The 18,303-nt window shown below is 39.7% G+C and overlaps 1 protein-coding gene and 1 long non-coding RNA gene across 15 annotated transcripts in view; one reads left to right on the forward strand and one right to left on the reverse strand.

The window, feature by feature from the left end:
- The window catches only part of LOC105466614 (teneurin transmembrane protein 3), a 2,765,046-nt gene that overhangs the window by 2,591,875 nt on the left and 154,868 nt on the right, over nt 1-18,303 (reverse strand). The gene's annotated exons all lie outside the window — the stretch shown is intronic.
- Nucleotides 4,191-18,191, forward strand: LOC112424018 (uncharacterized). Its single transcript, XR_003014633.2, has 4 exons — nt 4,191-4,217; nt 5,018-5,074; nt 17,019-17,111; nt 18,055-18,191. It is a non-coding gene; the product is annotated as an uncharacterized lncRNA (long non-coding RNA).

Below are 18,303 nucleotides of genomic sequence, written 5' to 3' on the forward strand. Positions count from 1 at the left end.
CAATTAATCCCCTTTGCTGTCTATGACACTTTCAGATGGTTTTTTGTGTTACCACCCAAAGCGTGCTGAGTAATACAGTGTGCCCTGCATTCTAGTTTTATAGAAAATATCTCCCTGGGGCATTCTCTCTTCCTTTCCTCACCTGTGTCTTCTAGTTTAATTTAGCCCTAGCCCTTCTCCTTTGCCTTCTGAATTCCAATTATTTATAAACTCAGCTTCCTATGCAAGTTGTCATGGTGATGAGGAATAAAGCTGTACATCCTGAGGATGGAAAAAGGGTCAAAGAGGTGCACACCTTAAAATCCCATCATATTACCTAAAAGATAAGGTTTCAGCTTGAGTTTATCTGTTACTGTGAAACAAACACTTCAAACATTAGTGGCTTCAACCAGCTCCAGCATTTATTATCTCTCATAATGTTGTGTGTTCACAGGGTATTGTTTCTGTTTCTCTTCATGGTGCCGGCTGGCTGGGCTACTCTTACAGCTGCACTTAGTTGGGAGAATGGCTCAGTTCTTCTTCACATGACCACCCTTTCCAGGTGGAGTTATCCTCCACGACTTCTGCAAGGAGTTTTTCTCTCCAGAAGGAGAGCCTAGATTTCCTGTAGTATATAACTGGTCCAATGAGGGAATATTCTAAGAGGGCAAGCCCCAAAGTACAATGCTTATCAAGTGTACGCTTATCAAGTGATGCTAAGCAAGCACTGGGCTGGCTTAGACCTACTGGCCAAAGCAATGTATTTGGCTACACCCAGAGTCAATGTGTTAGAAACTACACAATAGTCTGACAGCCTATATATGTGGCTCACTGGGGGTGACCATTGTAATAGTCTATTGTAGATAATGAGGCCTTTTACACTGTCAGTATTAATTCCCTGCTAACATCACCCAAAAGTTCCAAAGCCAGTCACCTTATTGACTTTGGGTGCATCATTAAGATGTTTGAATTATTGAGCCACAAAAAATAGTCAATAATTTTCATGACTCAGAAGGGGTATAGGTAAAGGAAAAGAGCATTTCATCAGAAAAATGAATGAAAAAAACCATTTCATTCATTTTTGAAGAAACCATTCAAATGAAAAAACCATTTCATCAGACCCCCATTTGATCTATCTGGTTTAAGTACATTTCTGTTAGTTGCAACCAAATATTTCTGAACAAATTAAAATCCTTTTTAAAAGTGGCAGTGAACATATTATTTGAGATTTGGAATTACATGAATTAGAATGCCTTGCTAGTCTTGCTGTTTAAAAACTTAATATTAAGCATCCTCTATACCAAGTACTTCAGGTGATTTCCCGTGAGCTAAATCATCAAATTTTATCATCAACCTTGTGACATAGATAAAAATTTTTTTCCTTTTACATTTAAGGAAACTGGGACTTGGCAAGTTTAATAACTCATCAGTGTCACACAGTACAATGTAGAAGAGCTAATATTTAAGGAAAATTGGAAAAATATTTTTCTAAAATGGAATTACATAAAAAAGGGGAATGTGACAGACATTTCTGACTAAGATTCATCTACTACTAAAACCTCTCCGCCCCACCCGCTACAAAAAAAAAAAAAAAAGACAGATGGCCCCTGGATCTGAGGTGGTCTTGCTTTATTTGACATCTGCAGTTCCATTGACAGCCCGTGTTGACCGAGGTCATCTGGCTGGCTGCACGGGTATGCCCTTTCTCTCTGAGAGCTCCAGGAATGTCCTCCAAAAGCTGTCTAAGAATGCCGACTTCCTGGAGAAAAGAATTTGTTATTCCCCCTTTTTAGGAGCCACTGGCATGCTTTCATTTATCTTTTAAGTCTGTTTTAAATGTAATTCAGAGACTTGCCATGTTCTTTGTTATCTGTGCAAAAATTAAGACTGGGATTTTGGTTAATGGCTCCAGTCATTATCAGAGGAAGGAGATCAAGGCCCATTCTGCTGCTATCAAGCAATAAAGCAGGTCAGGAATTGGGAGTAGGTAGATGTACAGAATATTGTTGGAAACACAATAAGATGAAGGTGTCAGCTAAGGAAGTAAAATGAAACAGGAAGTAAACTCGAAATATAGGAAATAGGAACTATGTTCCAATTCAAGTGCAGAATTGCAAAGCATCACAGTCTAGATTGTCATCTTAAGTCAAGGACAGGATGCATGAGGGGCAGGCAAACTGAGGAGGCAAAAGCTATAGAATATGACATGGTTTACATAGACTAGAGTTACATCACTGGCGTTACTCTTAGCTCTATTCACTCCATTTTTCACAGGGTCAAAAATTTCCCAGATAAATTATTAAAGGTCAAATATTCCCTTAATAATTTAGATGATGACATTAAAATGTTTATGTCATCACCAAAATTTTTATTGCTTTTTGTTTTCCTTGTGGAGAAAACAAAAACTTGAATCATTTGGCTTTCATGGCAAACAATACGATGTGTGTCTAAATTGACCACTTGGTAATCTCAGTATCTACTTACATATCTATAACATTTCGTTTTGAAATATATAGCACAGAGATGGAAGAAGTAAAATTTGTTTCTAATTAGTACAAATGAGCTAGAATGAAATTTTCAGTATTTTAGCTCAGACATGATCTTATGAATATACTTATACTTTTACTCTTGAATGTAATTTTAAGTGCACACTACATTAAGGCCATTTATATAAATATTTCTCACCTTAAGTAAGGTCTTTATTTTCAGGACTGAAATATCCATGAGTGTTGCCAAACAAATATGATTCATCTTTATTTGTAATCCAATATTGTTTGTTTTAGGGGAAGTGTGATAAACAGAAGCATCTCTCCAATGTCGTTAGATTAATCAGGATGTTATTTTGTATTGCCTAGAGCAGTGTGTTTAGTAATTGGATAATTTGTCTTCCCCATCACAATAATAGCGGATGGAATCAGTATACTTGCCATGAAGAAGTTTGTTTCTCCCTGAGCTCGGGGAAAATTTGACTACTTCTATCAGATTAACATCCATTTGAAAATAAATTATTCCTGTAATTGTCAACAGAGCCCAAAGGCCTTCTAGGGCTTCCTGGGGGAATATTATTGCAGTGGGAAGGAAGGGCGGGTATCATGAGGGAGGGCCGGGGAAACATGAGAAAGGGATGATGAGGGAGATCATCTCCTAGATGGCTTCCTTCCCTTCAAGCCCAGGAGGATACACAGTGACCATTGACCTGCTAATAAATTGGGATACAGAACTGAGTCATCACTATCCTATTGGAACATGGCTTAGTGCTTCAGAATGACGCTGTGAAATAAGATCACAGATTAATGTGTATACAGGGCCATTGTGAGACGAAAGGAAAATACCAGGACAGCCTGCACTGCTTTAGTGAAGCACACTATTTGCAACTCAAGGAAGTTCTATGTCTAAAGTTAACAGTTCAGTAAGTGTGGCTTTTCATCCTGACCATTACTGGGAATAACTAACTGCTATTATTTCATGGGAAAGGCCTTTCTTTGGAAGGGGAAGGGACAGGATTTCACTCTGTTGCCCAGGCTGGAGTGTGTGGGGCTATCACAGCTCACTGCAGCCTCAACTTCCTAGCTTTAGTGATCTTCCCGTCTCAGCCTTCCAAGTAGCCTGGACTACAGACACATGCCACCACACCTGGCTAATATTTTTATCTTTTGGTAGAGATGAAGTCTTCCTATGTTGCTTAAGCTGGTCTCAAACTCCTGGGCTCAAGCAATCTTCCCACCTTGACCTTCAGGGATTACAGGTATGAGCTACTGCATATGGCCAGGAAAGGCCGTTTTCTGCTCATGTGTTCAAATGAATGTTCTATCTGACACACATGTAGATACAGTCATCTCCCCTTATCCATGGTTTACCTTTCCATGGTTTCAGTTATCCTCAATTAGGCACAGTCTGAAAATGTTCTGAAAATTCTAGAATAAACCATTTATAAGTTTTACATTGGTAAGTTCTGAGTAGCATCCTGCTCTGTCCTGCCTGGGACATGAATCATCCCTTTGTCTAGGGTATCCACACTGTTTGTACCCATTAGTCATCAACATGGTCTGCTTCTGACATCCAATCATCCACATGATGGCCCCATGATCCAGGATCTCCTGAGGCACATGATCCCCCTCCTATCCTATTGTGAGAAAGTCAATAGCCTAGCACTGCATCACAGTGCCTTCATCATTCGCCTCTCTTCATCTCAGCACTTGAGCATTTTATCATCTCAAGTCACCATAAGAAAAAAAATGGTAAGTACACCACAAGACATTTTGAGAGACAAAGACAGAGGAGATCACATTTACACAACTTTTGTGATAGTGTATTATAATTTTTCTGTTATTAATATTAGCCACTGATGTTCACCTTTCACTGTGCCTGATATATAAATTGAACTGTATTATAGGAATATATGCATAGGAAAAGTCATAATATAGAGAGTTCTGTCCTATTTGTGGTTTCAGGCATCCACTGGGAGACCCGGAACATATCCTTTGTGGATAGGGGGACTGCTATACAGATGTCCTCAACTGATGATGGAGTTATGCCCATTACACACTGAAAATATCCTGGGTCAAAAGTGTATTTTAACTAACGATATTTTTAACTTACCATGGGTTTCTCCAGACGTAACCCTGTTGTCAGTCAAGGAGTGTGCTGAAAGTGTGTAGTGTTTTGCAACACAGTAAAATCAAAAAATGGTAAGTTGAACCATGCTGAGTCAGAGATCGTGTGTATATATTTGTAAGTGTAGGTAATACAATTTATTTTCTTTTCACTGTTTATTAATAATTGTAATATTTTATCTTAGTCCTCTTCACACATTGCAGAAAGAACTTTGGAATTCTCAGATTTAGGAGTGTCAGTGGCAAAACCTCTCAGACTATGTGCTCTTGTCTTTCAGAATTCCAAGAGCTTTTCTTCACAGCTGCAGGCTCTTTTATTATCTCCATGTTCCCTAGTTTTTCTACCGGCAAAATAACTTCAGAGTAAAGAAAATAAAAGCATCTTTGCTTCACTTTTTTTTTTTTTTTTTTTTTTTTGCCTCCAGTTTCACCACCTTTCGTTTTCACTGCAGAAATAAAAAGATGGAAACCCAGTAGAACATGTAAGTCATCTACATGAGTCATACGGTCCCATATGACTTCTACAATCAGAAGTGTTTCTGCCAATGTATAACTTAGCATGACCAATGAAGTACTCTTCTGTCACAAGTAATCCTTTTTTTGCTTTTTGTATTCATTACTATTAATTATTAGAAATGTGAAGATTTCTATTCTATTGTAATAATTGCTATTAGAATTTTCAGATGTAGGCAGATCATGGCAGACAGGAGAGAGGACCAGATTGCAGCTCTGACTCGGGTGAACGGAGCAGTATGTGGAGGCCTGCATAGTGAATTTTTGTTCCAGCACGACCTCAGGAATAAATCAGGACACCCAAGGAGACCCACAGACCCTCTGAAGGAAGCAAATTGCTCCTGCAGGACCCGGGAGACAACATAAATACTCTGAGTGCCCAAAATGTGGATGTGGGAAAAGGAGATCATCTGCCCCCATACACACACCCCCACTGGGGAAACTGAGGTCTACATTACAAGAGAATATTCTGATCTCACCTCGAGCTAAGTCAATTTAGAGAGCTGAGCAAAATACAGGGGTGGAGCAAGCAGCGGGAAAAGCCCTGTGAGCTCGCTGGGTTCCCTGGCAAACCATTTCTGCCTGGTTTCACAGGGATCCTTTGGGAAGGTGGCCAGAGGCACTGGGAAAAGGCCACAGGGAGACGGAAATCTCCAGCTGAACTTTGTAACAATTTGAACTGATGAAGAAGTCACCTTGCCACAACTCAGCGGAGGGGGTGAATCCAGTGTGCAGACTCCACAGGCAGGAGAAGAAGGAAAGCCATACTTGCTCATGCAGTTGGGAGGTGGGTAGCCTGGGGCCAGTTTTCAGCACAGCTCACCCACTGCTTGAAGCAGACTCGGTGCTATACAGGGTGGCACGGTGGGAGTGAGACCAGCCCTTCAGATTGCATGGGAGCTGGGTAAGGCCTGTGACTGCTGGGTTTCCTTCCACTTCCCTGACAACCTGCATGACACAGTAGAGGCAGCCATAATCCTCCTAGGAACATAACTCCGTTGACCTGGGAATGTCACCCCCATTCCCTACAGCAGCCACAGCAAGACCTGCCCAAGGAGAGTCTGAGCTCAGATATACCTACCCCTGCCTCCACCCAATGGTCCTTCCCTCCCCACCCTGGTAACTGAAGACAAAGGGCATATAATCTTGGGAGTTCTCGGGCCCTGCCCGCTGCCCGTTCCTCCCCATACTACCACAGCTGTTTTTTTTCTGAAAAGCGTCATCTTCTGGCAAGAGGCCAATCAGCACAAAAATAGTGCATTAAACCACCAAAGCTAAGAATTATCACAGAGTCTATTTCAATCCCCTGCCACCTCCATTGGAACAGGTGCTAGTATCTGACTCAGAGACACACAGAGGTTTCACATCACAGGACTCTGTGCAGACAATCCCCAGTATCAGCCTGGAGCCTAGTAGACTCGCTGGGTGGCTAGATCCAGAAGAGAGATAACGATCACTACAGATCAGCTCTCAGGAAGCCACATCTGTAGAAAAGGGGGAAAGTATTACATCAAGGGGACACCCCGTGGGACGAAAGAATCAGAACAGCCTTCAGCCCTAGACCTTCCCTCTGACAAAGCCTACCCAAATGAGGAGGAACCAGAAAACCAACCCTGGTAATAGGACAAAACAAGGCTCTTCAACACCACCAAAAAATCACACCAGGTCACCAGCAATGGATCCAAACCAAGAAGAAATGCCTGATTTACCTGAAAAAGAATTCAGGAGATTAATTATTAAGCTAATCAGGGAGGCACCAGAGAAAGGTGAAGCCCAAAGTAAAGAAAAAAAATAATAATAATACAAGAAGTGAAGGGAGAAATATTCAATGAAAGAGATAGCATAAATAAAAAGCAATCTAAACTACAGGAAACAACAGACATACTTACAGAAATGTAAAATGCTCTGGAGAGTCTCAGCAATAGAAATGAACAAGTAGAAAAAAGAAATTCAGAGCTCAAAGACAAGGTCTTTGAATTAACCTGATCCAACAAAGACAAAGAAAAGAATAAGAAAATATGAACAAAGCCTCCAAGAAGTATGGGATTACATTAAATGACCAAACCTAAGAATAATCAGCATTCTTGAGGAAGAAGAGAAATCTAAGTTTAGTAAAAGTATTTGGGGGAATAATTGAGGAAAATTCCCTGGCCTTGCTAGAGACGTAGACATCCAAATACAAGAAACACAAAGGACACCTGGGAAATTCATTCCCAAAAGATCATCACCTTGGCACATTGTCATCAGGTTATCTAAAGTTAAGATGAAAGAATCTTAAGACCTGTGAGATAAAAGCACCAGGTAATCTATAAAGAAAAGCCTATCAGATTAACAGCAGATTTCTCCGCAGAAACCCAACAAGCTAGAAGGGATTGGGGCACTATCTTCAGCCTCCTCAAACAAAACAATTATCAGCCAAGAATTTTGTATCCAGAAATTAAACTTCATATATGAAGGGAAGATACAGTCTTTTTCAGAAAAACCAATGCTGAGAGAATTTGCCTCTACCAAGCCACCACTACAAGAACTGCTAAAAAAAAAAGCTCTAAATCTTGAAATAAATCCTGGAAACACATCAAAACAGAACCTCTTTAAGCGTAAATCTCACAGGACCTATATATCAAAAACACAATTTGAAAACCAAAAACAAAAACCAAAAAACCAAGGTATACAGGTGACAAATAGCATGATGAATGCAAGGGTACCTCACATCTCAATACTAACATTGATTGTAAATGGCCTAAATGCTCCACTTAAAACTACAGAATGGCAGAATGGATAAGAATTCACCAACCAACTATCTGCTGCCTTCAAGAGACTCACCTTACACATAAGGACTCACATAAACTTAAGGTAAAGGGATGGAGAAAGACATTTCATGCAAATGGGCACCAAAAGCGAGCAGGAGTCGTTATTCCTATATCAGACAAAAGAAACTTTAAAGCCACAGAAGTTAAAAAAGACAAAGAGGGAAACTATATAATGATAAAAGGCCGTGCCCAACAGGAAAATATCACAATCCTAAATATATATGCACCTAATACTGGAGCTCCCAAATTTATAAAACCATTACTAATAGACCTAAGAAATGTGATCGACTACAACACAGTAATAGTGGGGGACTTCAATACTCCACTGTTAGCTCTAGACAGGCCATCAAGACAGAAAGTCAACAAAGCAATAATGGATTTAAACTATACCCTGGAAAAAATGGACTTAACAGATATATACAGAACATTCCATCCAACAATGGCAGAATATACACTCTATTCAACAGCACATGGAAGTTTTTCCAAGACAGACCATATAATAGACCACAAAACAAGCCTCAATAATTTTAAGAAAACTGAAATTATATCAAGCACTCGCTCAGACCACAGCAGAATAAAACTGAAAATAAATTCCAAAAAGAACCTTCAAACCATGCAAATACATGGAAATTAAATACCCTTCTCCTGAATGATCATTATGTCAAAAATAAAATCAAGATGAAAATTAAAAAATTATTTGAACTGAATGACAGTAGTGACAAAACCTATCAAAACCAGGATATAGCAAAGGCAGTGCTAACAGGAAAGTTCATAGTCCTAAATGCCTATATCAAAAAGTCTGAAAGGGCACAGACAGACAACCTAAGATCATATACCTCAAGGAACTAGAGAAACAAGAACAAACCAAACCCAAAACCAGCAGAAGAAAGGAAATAACCAATATCAAAGCAGAGCTAAATAAAATTGAAATGACAACAACAAAAAATACAAAAGGTAAATGAAACAAAAAGCTGGTTCTTTGAAAAGATAAATAAATTGATAGACCATGAGCAAGATTAACCAAAAAAAAAAAAAAAAAAAAAGAGAGAGAGAGAGAAAGAAAAATCCAAATGAACTCAATAAGAAAGAAAATGGGAGATACTACAACTGACACCACAAAAATACAAAATATCATTCAAGGCTACTATGAACACCTTTGTGCACATAAATTAAAAAACCTAGAAGAGATGAATAAATTCCAAAAAAGATACAACCCTCCTAGCTTAAATCAGGAAGAATTAGATACCCTAAACAGACCAATAACAAGCAGTGAGATTGAAGTAATTTAAAAATTATGAATAAAAAAAAATTCCAGGACCAGATGGATTCACAGCAGAATTCTATCAGACATTGAAAGAATTGTCACCAATCCTCTTGACACTATTCCACAAGATAAAGGGGGAATCCCCCAAAATCATTCTATGAAGCCAGTGTCACCCTAATACCAAAACCAAGAAAGGACATAACCAAAACAGAAAGCTACAGACCAACATCACTGATAAACATAGATGCTAAAATCCTTAACAAAATACTAGCTAACTGAATCCAACAATATATGAAAAAGATAATCCACCATGATCAAGTGGGTTTCATACCAGGAACGCAGGGATGGTTTAACATATGCAAGTCAACAAATGTGATACACCACATAAACAGAATCAAGAATAAAAATCACATGATCATCTCAATAGATGCAGTAAAAGCATTCAACAAAATACAGTATCTTTTTATGATGAAAGCTCTCAGCAAAATTGGCATACAAGGGACATAACTCAATGTAATAAAAGCCATCTATGACAAACCCACAGCCAACATAATACTTAATGAGGAAAAGTTGAAAGCATTCCCTCTGAGAACGGAACAAGACAAGGATGCCCAATCTCACCACTCCTCTTCAACATAGTACTGGAAGTCCTAGCCAGAGCAATCGGACAAGAGAAAGAAATAAAGGGCATGCAAATCAGTAAAGAGGAAGTCAAACAGTCACTGTTTGCTGATGATATGATTGTTTACCTAGAAAACCCTAAAGACTCCTCCAGAAAGCTCCTAGAAATGATAAAAGAATTCAGCAAAGTTTCTGGATACAAAATTAGTGTACACAAATCAGTAGTTTTTCTATGTACCAACAGCGACCAAGCTGAGAATCAAATCAAGAACTCAACCCTTTACAATAGCTGCAAAAAAATTAAAATCAAATACTTAGGAATATACCTAACCATGGAGGTGAAAGACCTCTACAAGGAAAACTACAAAACACTGCTGAAATATTTCACAGACAACACAAATGGAAACACATTCCATGCTCATGGATGGGTAGAACCAATATTGTGAAAATGACCACACTGTCAAAAGCAATCTACAAATTCCAAGCAATTCCCATCAAAATATCACCAGCATTATTCATAGAATTAGAAAAAACAATTCTAAAATTCATATGGAACCAAAAAAGAGCCCACATAGTCAAAGCAAGACTAAGCAAAAAGAACAAATCTGGAGGTATTGCATTACCTGACTTCAAACTATACTATAAGGCCATAGTCAGCAAAACAGCAAGGTACTGGTATAAAAATAGACACATAGACCAATGGAGAACAGAATAGAGAACCTAGTAATAAACCCAAATGCTTACACCCAACTGATCTTCGACAAAGCAAACAAAAACATAAAGTGGGGAAAGGACACCCTTTTCAACAAATGGTGCAGGAATACTTGGTCAGCCATATGTAGGAGAATGAAACTGTATCCTCATCTAACCTTATTCAACAATCATCTCAAGATGAATTAAGGACTTACATCTAAGACCTGAAACTATGAAAATTCTAGAAAATAACATTGGGAAAACCTTTCTAGACATTGGCTTAGGCAAGGATTTAATGACCAAGAATCCAAAAGCAAATGCAATAAAAATAAAGGTAAATAGCTAGAACTTAAACTAAAGAACTTTTGCATGTAAAAGGGAACAGTAGTCAGAGTAAACAGACAACCCACAGAGTGAGCAAAAATCTTCACAATCTATACATCTGACAAAGGACCAATATCCAGATTCTATGATGAACTCAAACAAATCAGCAAGAAAGAAACAAACGATCCCATCAAAAACTGGGCTAAGGACATGAATAGACAATTCTCAAAAGAAGATATACAAATGGCCAACACACATCTGAAAAAATGCTTGACATTCACTAATGATCAGGGAAATGCAAATCGAAACTACAATGCAATATCACTTTACTCCTGCAAGAATGGTCATAATCAAAAAATTAAAAAAAAGTAGATGTTGGCATGGATGCGGCAAACAGGGAACACTTCTACACTGCTGGTGGGGATGTAAACTATTGCAATCACTATGGAAAACAGTGTGGAGACTCCTTAACGAACTAAAAGTAGAACTACCATTTGATCCAGCAATCCCACTACTGGGTATCTACTCATAGGAAAAGAAATCATTATATAAAAAAGATACTTGCACCACATGTTTATAGCAGCACAATGCACAATTGCAGAACCATGGAACAAATCCAAATGCCCAACAATCAATGAGTTGGTAAAGAAACTGAGACATATATATGATGGAACACTACTCAGCCATAAAAAGGGATGAATTAATGGCATTCACAGTGACTTGGATGAGATTGGGAGATTATTATTCTAAGTGAAGTAACTCAGGAAAGGAAAACCAAACATCGTGTGTTCTCACTCATAAGTGGGAGCTAAGCTATGAGGATGCAAAGGCATAAGAATGACACAATGGACATTGAGGACTCAGGAGGAAAGGGTGGGGGTGCAAGGGATAAAAGGTTACAAATAGGGTGCAGTGTATGCTGCTCGGATCATGGGTGCACCAAAATCTCAAAGATCACCAGGAAAGAACTTATGTAACCAAATACCACCTGTTCCCCAATTACCTATGGAAATAAAAATATTTAGAAATATAAATAAATGCAGGTTTAATGTGATTTAAAAAAGAATTTTCAGATGTAGCACCTTGTTATATAGGACAATGCCATTTCTGTGGCCTTGTCCTCACAAAGAGATGACACATAGTCATCTTAAGAGGAGAAAACTGATCATCTTAGACATTCTTTTTCCAAATTTCTAATTTCATATTCATGACTGTTTAACTTATTTAAACATAAAATGTTAACATGATTTAAAAGACTTAAATGATTTTCTGAGCAACTTTTACAATGTCTACCTCTTGCATGCAGGGGAACTACTTTGAAGCACACAGAATTTTTAGACCTTATTATTGCAAATACCTTTTCCTGGGGACTTCTATGAACTAACGATTCTTTCTCGGTAGTACAAAATAAAAATACTATTGAGCTTTTGATCAGTAGATCATTCTATTACTTAGTATGCAGAAAAATTTGTTTTTAGTTTTGCTTAAAATTAGGTAATTTCATTCTTTATAATTATGATTTTAAAGAAGAACATAGCATCATTAGTCTTATACCAAAGCAACTGAAGTTTATATATTAACTAGCATCTGTTATTAAGTGAATAAGTTTTTCTAACTTTGCATTTAAAACCACTGACCAAATCTTTGCACAAAGAGGACACTTCCTTTCTTTATTACAATATAAGAACTATATCCATTTTAATTATTTTCCAGCTTTCCACAGTTGAGTTACAGTGTTTTAAGCTGTGTTCCTGTAAATTCTTTTTTTTTTCCTTTGACATGGAGTCTTGCTCTGTTGTCCAGGCTGGAGTGCAATAGCACAATCTTGACACACTGAAACCTCCACCTCCCAGGTTCAAGCAATTCTCCTGCCTCAGCCTCCCGAGTAGCTGGCATTACAGCAAGTGCCACCATGCCCGGCTAATTTTTGTATTTTTAGTAGAGACGGGGTTTTGCCATGTTGGCCAGGCTGGTCTCGAACTCTTGACCTCAGGTGATCCACCCAACTCAGCCTCCCAAAGTGCTGTGATTACAGGCGTGAGCCACTGCGCCCCACCTTCCTGTAAATTCTTAAGTATTATCTTTATTTTTTTAAGTTTTGCAAGCTATGCATGCGATCACCATAGCCCTAGATTTCCAGTCATCTCTCTAACACTTTCTTCAATTACATATTAAACGCAAGGCACTCCCTGTAACAGAACTTTCACAGGATAAAGAGATGTTCAGATACACTGTCTAAAATAAAGAATCTTACAAGTAATAACTACTGATGGCCTATTATACAGCAGACACTCTGTTAGTTAGAGGTATTATTTTTAATCTTTATAACCATTATATAAAATTGACATTAATTCCATTTTATAGTGGCAGAATCTAATGGGTAGGAGGTTTTATAACTTGCTAAGTCTATTCAGTAATTGAGAGGTAAAGATGAACTTTGGACTCATTTCAGAGTTGACCACAAACTCAAGTGTCCCTTCTAATGCTAAAATATGGAATTCTATCAATAAGGTAAATCCAGAAAAACACCAACGACAACCAAGCAAGTTACAAACAACAGCAACGACAAAAGCAACATCATATGATAAATATACGCAGAATGCTATAAGAGCACACAGGAAAAGGAATCTAGTTCTGATTGGAGGCATATAGAAAGGTGTCTTGAAAATAGACTTTTAAGAAGTTCCTTGGAAAATATACTGGTAGCAATTAGAGGAGGATAGGAGAGTTCAAGGGTAGAAGCAATTATGGTCTGAAATAAAGGGAAGAAATGATCTGAAATAAAAGGGGAGAAAATGTTTATGAAGAGAACACAATCTTGTTTTTAAAGCATGATAGCAGTCATCTTATTCTCCGTTTACCTTTAATAAAATCGTTTAAGCAAACAATCATGATTTTATTCACTGGTATAAATATATTGTAGCATACATTAAATTAAAGGTAAAATACTTAGTTTAGGTCCACAATATTTTCCCTTTGAAAATGTAACCCTCTTTTGAAAACCATCACCTTCCACTAGTTTCTTTCTAAGAACTTACATACTCCTATAGCTTATTTGGTATTGTTCTAAGCCAGTATCACATAAGGCACACAATTTGCTAAAAGAAAGAATGCAGAAAGGGAACTAAAATGATTAATTATCTAATGCGTGCAGAAAGATCTACACATTTCCTCCTGCTCTGGTCATGGAAGATGTGTCTGCCACCCCTTCGCCTTCTGCGGTGATTAAACCTCTGTATAGGAGCAGGACGCTGAAGACACACTGTGGCCCAGACAGTGGCTGACGAGCAGATGAAATCTGCACCCACCCAATTTGGTCAAAGAAGCCCTCATACTCTCCATGAAAAAGATTTCCAGAAGCTATTGTGTCAATTAAAAAAAAGGAAACAAACCATAAAACCACCGACACTGAAGATCACGTTTGAGTCTGATTTGAAAGCTCGAGTCAAATTCTGCAGAGGCATTGAAGTGGCCAGACGCTACCCTAATAGCCAAAACTGCAGGACCTTCCATCATGCCAAGGAAAACGTTCCATTCACCATTCCTCAGCTTCTGGTTCTGGTTTCAAAGTTCTCTCTGTATTGAAGGGGCTTTAAAGTTAGAGGGGCCTTTACCCTCGTCCTCTTATGTACAGATCTGAATATGGAGGGAAAAGAGGGAAAAGAGGGAAAATGGCATGTCCTAAGTCAGAGTAGAGTCAACAAAAAAATAAGATAAACAATGACCGAGTCCCTGGTGTATAGTGAGCATTAGCTAGCTGCATGGGATATGCAGACGAAGAAAACAGAGTCCATTCTTCAGGAAGCTCAACCTAGTAAGGTAGACAGACTTTTTGCAAGTAGAACCAGGCTTCCCTGAAGCAGAAGGAAACATCAAATCAGGGTAATAAGCCTCACCTGGACTGGGCCACCATGTTGCCCTGAGAGGATCACATGTGGACTCAGGACCATGGCGTGGCCCTGCTTTGACTCTCTAGCTCTGCTGTAGGGCCTGGTGGAATCTGGAATGGCCTGAGCTAGGGGCTGCCATGAGCTCTTTGCACTTCCCCAAAACATTGCATAAGTAATGTCACTTTGTATTTGCACAGCGAAATCAGGGACACAGTTTTCTAGAACAAAGGATACCTTCCCTACCCTCAACAGATGGATGGTCTACCTTGTTGATGGGCCATTGCTTGTGTTGGAGATGGAACACTCACTGCAGAGTTCCCAGTGGTCAGTTCTGGCCCACAGGCCACTGGAAAGCAGAGGCAGAGCTACAGAGTCCTCGGGAACCATGGAGGGCCTGCTGCCTACCATGAAATGCCTTCTGAGCTGCTGCTGGTCCACACATGGGTGACAGTGCTAGTGATGTACAGAATCCTGGGACTAATGCCTGCAAACTGTGGATATCCTGGTTGATATGGTCTTGCACTGCTGTGGTGGCCTTTATATTCAGGAGATGACACGTGGTGAGAAGAAGGGAAGAGCCAGCCCAAAGGGAGTCGGCCCAGGGTGAGATCACCAAGGCCAGAGCCAAGATTTGGTCAGCACCCCAGGGTGGTGGTGGCCTCATATTGCCTATGCCACAGTCCAGTCCTTGATTGTTCCAAATCCTCTACTCAACGGTTCTCAAGGAAATGAGCAGCTCTTCCCATGAGGACCTACCTGTGCCTCTGAAAAAAGCTTGACAACGCATCTCCTGAACTTTCCTGAGTGACTAAACAAAGCGGGTCCGGCATGTTTCACAGCATGAGGGAGATCTTCAGGGGCAAACTGTGGAGGATCTGAAGGACAGCATGGACTGTCAGCAACCTGCAGAGCTGCCCCACCAAGAAATTGTGAGATGAAAGCAACCTTTGCCAGAGAAAAGAAGGAAAGGCAGGAGCAGGCCAAGCCAGGCATTAAACAGACCACAAATGTTGAAGTGAGGTGACTGACTTCCCCGGGCCGCACCCCACCCAGCACCCTGCATCTGCTCGGGGGCAGGAGAGATCATGTGAGGATGGTAACTTGGCAGTGGAGGGGAACAGAGAAGCAGGACATGGTGGTTCCCCAGCGTCCTGGCCACAAGTCCGTCCAAAGAGTGTGGATGACGATGGTGACTTAGATGTGTCCTTCGAATGTACTGAGGGGGTGACTGAAGAAGCAGACATGCAGTTGTGAAAAGAAATCCAAAGGAGTAAAAATCTCACAGCACAAGTGCACAGTCTGACTGGACCAGCCGGGCTCTCTGCAGGGTGCAAGGACACAGCTGGAGAGGAGCTCCTGAAGCTGCAGCTCAGGCTTCCCACTCTGCCTGCACTGCACCAAGAACCCACAATGGGGCCCCAGCAGGAGTCCACGGAGGAGGACGCCCACTGCCTGCACTTCAACCAGAGACTACGCAAGGTGCACAAAGACCTGAAATGTGTGTATTAGACCCGCAACCACTACAAGAAAATGGTGCACAACCACTACAAGAAGATCTGGCCCAGGAATTGAAGAAAGACGCTTCCAATTTTCATAGGAAGATCTTCCATGAGAAAATGGCCCAGGAAGGCTGAATGGCCACAACATCCACCAAGAGAGTGCTTCAGGCGCTCCAGAAAGAAAATGACCACAACAGGCAGAAATCAGATGACTGACTTCCAAGTTCTAGCCTTTCTCGAGTGGCCCTTTGGATTCTGGGGCTCCGCCCACAGGCCAAGGGGCCCAGAAGTAGCAGGGGGTCCATGGGCCACTAGGGCCACCAGGAGGGAGGCAGGTCACGGTGTGAGTATGAGGGCTTGGGTACAGAGCAGCTGCCAGTTTGGTTCTGCTTTCCTTGTAGTCAGATCCTGAATGTCCAGAGACTCTACAGAACATCAACTGCTGCTGCTGCCCTTAAAACAGTTTTGATTGATCTATTGCTAGTTTAGCTACTGTTAGTTTAGTTACTATTAGTCAGTTGATGTTAAAATTGTTCTTATTGAAGTTTGATTGATAGCACTCGGATTGTAAGGTATTATTTTTCAAATAAATATTTTTAATGTAAAAATATAAAAATAAAATAAACTGAAAGGGCAAAAAAAGAGACAGATTTGCACAATTGATTTTTCCTTTAATTTTATAAATTATATTAAAGAGTAAGCATTATTAACTCGATTTTATGGTCTGCCACTGTGACAAAGGACCCTCAGGAAGTAGCAAAGCTAAAATGTGAACCCACATCTGACTTTTTCTTCCACCCCTCCACCCCCAGCCCCAAGGATGAACGTAAAAGCAGGTTTTAAGAAGGAGCTGATGGTTAGTGGAACCCTGCTACAATATGAAGAAGAATACAGAAGGGGGAAAGGTAACTATTCAAAGTGAAGTTTCAAGACGTAAGGTGTAAGTGTAAAGAAGTAGAGGTAGTGAGTGTAATCTGAGAAGTTAGCCCTTAAAGACAGGGATATCCTTGTGGGAGCAAGAGAATTTATGAAAAAATGTTGAATTTGTGTTTCTTTAGTGTTGAGAAATAGTATTTTTGTAAGTAGAGGCAAAGAAGCTGGTGATGACAGATTGCATATGTGAACAACAGGAGTAATGATTGATGCACTTCTGTGCCTTATATTAGTTGGTATTGTTCTAAGAAAGTGCTTTAAGGAGTGACAAAAATATTTAACTGTTGTCTATTATGAGAACTAGAGTTAGAGGGGCGATTTGTGTGATACATCAACCTGCATTTCTGGAATCATCAACAGAGAGATGAATAAAACTCAAGCACATAGTATGATGAATGTAGCAATACTTCTTAAAACCAAGAAGGTGTATCAGAAATACAATGTTATGTAAGAAATATCATCAACTATATAACTACAGGATAAAGGAGTGTTAATACACTTGAAGATATCAGGTAAAATAGTTAAAGTATGAAGAAGCTATTTACTCTCATCAAAACTAAATAGTCCATAGATGTGAAAATGGATCTGAGTCTTGGGACTGAGAGGAGGTGAGACAGGTTTTGTTTGAAGTAAGCTTCAGGAGTTGGAAAAGGGGAGGGTGGATCTAATGTGCTGGGCTAGTCAATTGCGGCAAGTCAGAAAGAAACCTGATTTCAGGGTTTCCCATTGCATCCTTGTTTCTCTTTCTTATAGCATGTATGTCACCACACTTTAGTTTTTAATTTACTTCTCTGTTCCCCTCTAAAGACTATAAATAATCTGCAAGTAGATGTAATGGCATATGTGTCTTTATATTTTTAGTGCCCCTTACAAGTCCTGGAATATAATTAGCAGTAACTGTTTGCTTTATTATAGGAAGAGTTCTATGGATAACTAGATCTAATAAGACAGAACAAGGAAAGTGAAAGCTTGAAAGAAATGGCAGGGGAGCACTGGTTCTTTTTCTCCAAACAACAATGTTGTTTATTATTGAACTAATAAATAACCTCGAGCAGATGGAAGTGGGTCTCTATTGCAGTTATGACACTGGAGGATAGGGTAGTGAGTAGGTGGGGGCGCATTATGGGGGAATACTTTAGAACTTAGCAGGATATAGAGAGCCCT

Source organism: Macaca nemestrina, chromosome 3, assembly GCF_043159975.1.
Source record: "Macaca nemestrina isolate mMacNem1 chromosome 3, mMacNem.hap1, whole genome shotgun sequence".
NCBI classification, from domain to species: Eukaryota; Metazoa; Chordata; class Mammalia; order Primates; family Cercopithecidae; genus Macaca; species Macaca nemestrina.